The sequence below is a fragment of the Gossypium raimondii genome, chromosome 7 (assembly GCF_025698545.1).
Source record: "Gossypium raimondii isolate GPD5lz chromosome 7, ASM2569854v1, whole genome shotgun sequence".
Lineage (NCBI taxonomy): Eukaryota > Viridiplantae > Streptophyta > Magnoliopsida > Malvales > Malvaceae > Gossypium > Gossypium raimondii.
In genome coordinates this window covers 34,751,359-34,758,641 of record NC_068571.1, presented here as the reverse complement: position 1 = coordinate 34,758,641, position 7,283 = coordinate 34,751,359, and positions in this window count along the sequence as shown.

Below are 7,283 nucleotides of genomic sequence, written 5' to 3'. Positions count from 1 at the left end.
CTTATCAAGTAGTGTCATTGAGTGGGAGCTGATGGGCACTGCTCGAGTGTATATATTGTAGTTGATAAGGGTACTTATGCCAGACATAAATAATAAGGTCCACATGATGTACTTGCCTCTATTGACTGATTTGCAACAGGTCGGTTTGTATAGTTGGGGCTCAATAGCATTAGCGACGTTGTATCATGAGTTTTTTCAGGTGACAAAGCATGACACAGAAGATATAAGCGGCTACCTGATACTACTATAGTCGTGGGCATTGTACAGGATGTCATTTCTAGCATCAATAATTATTTTTGGGGGGGAATGTATGCTAACAAGTTTGCTTCGTTTTTAGATGGTTTATGTATCCGGGTATTGGGAACTTGAAGACTCTCATTGTTTACCGACAAATGATAGAGGCATACGCTGGGGACCATGTAATTTTTAAAAAAACTAAATTATATAATTATTCTTTAATTTCTTTGATTATGTTATTTGCCTATGTAACTATCACCATGTTAAATATTATACAGTTCATGTAGATGTCATATTCTGCACCTAACATTGTGACTATCATTCCCCCACGGGCTTACAACCATTCACTTGTGTGGTGCATCAACACACCCATGTTAAACTTTTCAACGGTTGATTGGTACAATGGGAATCGAGTTCTGCAATAATTTAGGTGCTACAACATGTTTTAGACATTTCATGTATATTCGAAAATGTCCACAGGATTAATAAGAGGGGAAAAGAAGGAAAGAATTGGGCATTGGAACATCAACAATATTGCATTGTGAAACACCCGAATGGAGAGGCGGCCTTGGTTGCAGTCATGTTTGTTTGATTTCATGCCCTTGGTCCACTACCAACATTGGTACATGGAGAGCGAATTGTCTCATTTATACGGTAGGCAGATGGTGGTAGTTCCGAAACAAATGCACCGACGAAGTCCTCAACAAAGTGGGTCGAGTCAACAACGTATTTGTCGAGGTCATCCGTCTCTTGGAACCCAAACTGTGCCTAAGCCGGACACCCAACCTTCAAGGTCACATTCACAATCGGAGGGTAGTTCTTACCATTCGAAGTTTCAGGTTGATAGCCTTGGTCCGAGGTTCTAACGCTACACATATCAATTAGAGATTCCCGTTTGTAGTTCTAATTATCAACAACCACAATCATCAATGAGGGTTGATATGTTTGGCTCGGCACCCACGTATTCCCAATCCTCTACCCTCTAGGCAAACCTTTGACCCGACATTCAATTTTTCGAATTTGATCAATACACCTCAAGGTTCGTCCATGGATGATGAGGATGCCAGTTCGGGTGAGGACATTATTAACCACAATGATCAACCCCGATGCCGACGAAGGGCGCCTTGATGTTTCACCCCTCGAACAACTCTTGATTCCCAACATTTTCTATACTTGTAAATTTGATTACTTGTGGTATATTTTTTTTAACAACATTTTTTGGTCAACATGTATAAATTTCATACTTTAGCAAGAAAAAAGTTATATTTGATCAAAATATTACATTACGTGAATTTCCTGTATCAAGTCGTGAACAAGTTTAAATGAGGAAATGATCGATATGAAACAATTAAAGTGGAGAAACTTAAGTAGGATCAACATATTGTTTCAAATTATTCAAATATAAAATTTAACATTTATATTTATAATATATGGTAATGCGTAATTGAAAAGAGGAGAAAATAGTCACATCGGAGGAAAATATTTGAGGAAAAAATGGATGAATAAAAAAGAAAACTCGAACTCATTATTTAAATTAACAAAATTAATTAAAAGATTCCTTTTTCCTTTTTTTCCCTTTTTCTTAGTCTTTCCTTGGCTTTAAATTAAACACCCAAATGTAAACCCGAACTCATTATTTAAATTAACAAAATTAATAATGATAGTGGCAGCATGTCTTAATATTAGTTAAAATGGTAATTAATTTTTTATTTTAAGAAGTAAAGAACTAAAAATTATTTAATTCCGATCACGTAAATTCTAATAATGTAATAATATATGTGAAATATTTACCATTTAAAAAAAACTAAAATTTAAAAAGACGATAACAAACAAATCTATATACAATGGAACATTGGGTACAAGTATATTTTAATCTCCCTTCAACTGGGACGATTGTCCAACATGGTAGTTTCAATGCGAGTATGTGACTCGATTGTGGCCAAGTATTTTGCACAAACTGCAACGTTTTAGTTCAATCGTCTCTCTTAAGTCCATGTTATCGCGAATCCTTCTGACGTGTGGTCGACCTTTGGGTACCTTACGTAGTTGTACGTTTGGCAGCAACTCGAATAGAAGTGGAGGCACTTCCCATGTCGAGACATCCCGCAGTACGGGGAACTCATTTTGCAAAATATATAATGTGCGTTCCATTGTATACACCTCATCGATATATTGTTCAACATTCAAACCGGCAGATGCACATGTTGCAACCAAAAGCGCATATAAGTACCAAAAGGTTTGGGACCTCCCACACTCGCATCGCCTAATTCATAGATAAACTCCGTAGAACTTAATCGAAACCCCTATGCAACAATCAATGTACTCTATCACCTGAAAAGTTTCCAAGTGTAACACCCCTAACTCGTATTCGTCGCCAGAACAGGGTTACGAAGCATTACTGAACAAACAGAATAGTAAACGATTCAATTCATATATCAATGCAATACGTATTCTAATTTCATTCAAATACATTCATAATGTCCCTTAATCGAGCCCTCAAAGCCTTCAAAAATACAATAGAAATGGTCCAGGACTAAATTGAAAACATTTAGAAAGTTTAGGAAAAATTAGAAAAATTTATACTATAGGGGTCACATGGGCGTGTGACCAGGCCGTGTAACATTCGAAATAGGGACACACGACCATGTCCCAGACCGTCTCCATGCCCATGTAACTTACTAACTTGTGTCATATGGCCAAGCCACACGCCCATGTGTCAGGCCGTGTAACTCTCAAAATGGCCTCACACACTCATGTGCTAGGCCGTGCAACTTTAGAAAAGCAACCATTAACAACCTACAGGGGTCGCCTGGCCATGTGTCACACACGACCGTGTCTCCTAGTCGTATGTCACACATGACCATGTCGCCTGGCCGTGTGTCACACACGACTGAGACACATGTCCGTGTCTTAGGCTGTGTGGACAAGAAATAGGCCAAAATCAAGCCTTTTCTTTCACCCAATTTCAACAAGTACCAACACGCCAAATGAACTTATGATCAAGGCACCAAAATATGTATAATAAGATTATTTTAATATACCATAAGTCCATTCAACCAATATGCCATTTAGGCACCTCAATCACAACCAAGCATTCGTACTTACATTTGCATCAAAATGATCATGTTTCATCCAAACAACCTTAACTAGTTTCCATATCAACACATAACCTAATTGACCACATTTCAACCATGCCAACACATACCACTTTGTCCATTTAACCCATGCATCAATTTGGCAATAAAAACACCAACCATCAAGACATCAAATGCCAAAAGCACACCAACCAAAATACCACATTTACAAGCCAAACATAACAACATCTCATCAAACACAATTTACCTATACATGACATTATAACCTTGATCAAGATATCAAATCTACTGATATAATCGCTGGATAGTGTGATAGATCTCCGACGAGCTTCCAACCCGATCGAGCTTCTGATAATCTGTAAAGGAAAGAAAAATAACTACGTAAGAAATGAATGCTTAGTAAGCTCGTATAAACTTTAAACATAACATTCCATTTCAACAATGAACTTTATAGATTAAATATAAACCTATACCAATGCCTCAAGATTTATCAACTACATAACCATCAACTCATAAATGAGTAAGTCTATCAACATCACATATATATTTTTCATTCCTAACATCATAGGATTTTATAAATCATTATACACCATCATTAACTTTTTCATAAAACTATGAATTACTTCATTTACTTACTTTCCATTTCATTTACGAAGTATAAACTTAAATAACAACATCAATTCACTAGTTAGTATATTTATTCACCTCATAGGTAAGTTTATCCATAACATACATAATTTCTCATATATATAAATACACCATTCAACTCATCAATCCTTTTTCATCATATCACATTTCAATAATGAACTTATCGCTTCATTACATTTTTTACACATTTCATTTATATAATACCGACATAAGCATAAACATCAATCATAATCTCAAGCTTGACATAAGCTTAATCACCATCATCAATACACAAGTTAGTGCATTTATGTATATAACTCATTTGGGGTCAATCACATGATAAACCATTTTATAAGAAAATACACCTTTGGATCTTACCACCTTTTCATGAACATAAGCATATTTCTATTTGGTCACTTTCCATTTCAATGTATATCATTAATATTAAACATGACATAATGCAACCATAAGCTTAGCACAAACCTAAGCATCATCCACAATCTCAACTGACGTTATGTTCATATCAATATTCAATAAATAATAAATCTTTCAAATTCATTAAAGAGTTATCTTACCAAGATTTTCCTTTCGAAGAACGACTTACGGATAAGAGTACATCATCAGATCAACCGAACACACCAAATAGAAGCTCATAGGAGCTAATCCAATTAAAATACGCCAAACAGAAGCTTATAAGAGTTGGGCCACCCAAAACACACCAACAGAAGCCCATAAGAGCTAAGTAGAAGCTCATAAGAGCTGATCCACTCGAAACGCGCCAAACAGAAAGTATAACGTGAGAGTTCGCAACAAATGTTGAACCTTGGTTTACTTGGGTAATATACAAATATCTCCCTCCAATACTATCTCCACTCCAAACCCCCGTAACACACCAAATCACAATTGTACTCTATCCCACGTTCAAATCAAACCGAGCATCAATTCAATATTAACTCTCCAATTACCATTTATTATCAACAATTAAAATCAAATATATATACGGTACCATGTTAATCTACTCAACAATTCATATTGATGTTCAATTCTAAATTGTACAAACTTACCTAGCTAAATCGCAGAAATGTTCAATTCAAAGTACTTTTATTGTCTCTCCTTCTTTTTCCCAATGCCTTCTTTACATAAGCATCCGAGACCTCTAAAGTAAACCTCGCCTACAAAAAACACAAGTTAATAAAGTAAATATAAATGAAACTATTTCCCAAGCATTACAGATGACATTAACATTTTGTTACCTTAATATTATCGAGGGCTTGGTTTTTGTTGTTATCGGGCATTTGATGCCATGACTCGTAGTTGATAGGCAACATATTCGCATTTCGTGCTAAAATTCCCATGTATCCTGCTAAAAGTCGAGCTTCTGATCCAACAGGCTGACCAAAACTGTTTCGTCCAACTTTGACACGCTCGACTGGATCTAACTCGTATAACTCTCTAAGTAGCGTTCGTCCTCGACCTCTGCGCGTCCTACCATTTTCAGCTACAAATGGTATATTATAATATAAGAATTTGAAAAATGAATCAATTATAAGTCAACATGCATGTAAATTAAATGTAAAATTACTTTGAACTTCTGTAGGATCCTCAGGTGTAATCGGAACATTCAAAGATCCAATTGCTGTTTGTTGTTCAGTACTATTTGTTTCTGTCGAGTTTGGATCATTTTGAACAATGCTTCCCCTTAGAATTTTTCTTCTAGGCATTTTATCTGCAATACACATAAAATAGTTGAAAACTTAATAACTAATTACAACAATAACAACACATATAAAATAGTTGAAATATATAATAAGACCAAGATTTAAATTATGATATTACATATAATTAAACAATCGTAAAATCTTACTACATCATTATTCGTAGATATCTTCATCCCTATCCTGACGAACCCATTGAAATTGTGCACTAGTACTAGGGATATTATCGTTTAAGTTTTGTTCTGGAAAGGGCAAAGTTTCTGATCTGTCGTCGATGTTATCTCTACTTCCACTGCCCATGTAACTTATGTAGAAAACTTATAAAATTAATACACATAAATTTATTTCTCCCAAATTTAGAACACTTATTTAGAAAACAAAGTAAATTTAATACTAATAAATTTTAATACAAATAAATTTAGAAAACTTATTTAGAAAACTTATAAATTTAGAAAACTTATATAGATATTAAAACAATATTTACAATTATTTAGAAAACTTACAAATTTTATAGTAATAAGTTTTAAATATAGGTTATATACCCATACCATATATGGGGTGATATATTAAAATATTGGTTTTAATAGATATTAAATTATCATTTACAAATCTTTTTAATTTTAAAATGTTATTATTACAAAAAATGAAATATAGGTTAGAATGCCCATATTAATATATGTAATATATAAAAGAATATAAATTTAAATATTTACGATATAATATTTCAGTCCAATATTTTAATATTTACGATATAGTTTATTAATTTAGAAGTGAAATTGATAACTTAGTTACATACTTTGCCAAAATCAATAAATTTTTCACATTAAACCGAATAAACTAATCGCCCATAATTTATTCAAATACTCTTTACATAAGTCCTTTAAGAATTGGGATAATCCGAAATTTAGTAAACTCTGACGATTGTTTTTGTTTGCGTAAACAGTTCGTCGACACATATCAAATCATAATTTAAACATCGCAATTATGTAATCAGGTAGCTGCAAAGTTATAAGTAAATGATGCATATAGGTTGAAAACCAAAACCTTAATTAAAACTCCCTTTTAAAACTAAAAATAATAAGTAATCTATTAAGCTAAAATATATCCAGTCGAAATTTAAACATTTGGATGTGTTTTGTAAGAAAAGTATATAGTAAAACATAGGAATAAATACCTCAAATTTCCTCAAAATTGCATAAACTTCTACAAAAATAACAAAACACAACTAACTAAGTACCAAAAAACAGGAAAGAAGTAAATGAAGATTATTTAAGTACATTTATATTCAAATCAACTTAATATAAATTAAATCAAAATCTTAAATTGATAAACTAACTTAGCACCAAAAACAAGAAAAATACAATGTAAGGAAGCGTAAGATTATTTAACTACATTTATATTCAAATCAATGTATCAATTTTAATTATCACAACAATAAACTTAATAATAATTGATAAAGTAACAATCAACTTAATATAAATTAAATCAGAAACTTAATTTAAACAAATATGGTAAAGTAATGATTCACGAGAAGCACAGAAGCACAGGAAGCACGATTCTGTGAATTTTATAGAGAAAATAATCGAATTTCATTTGAAGCCACTAAATA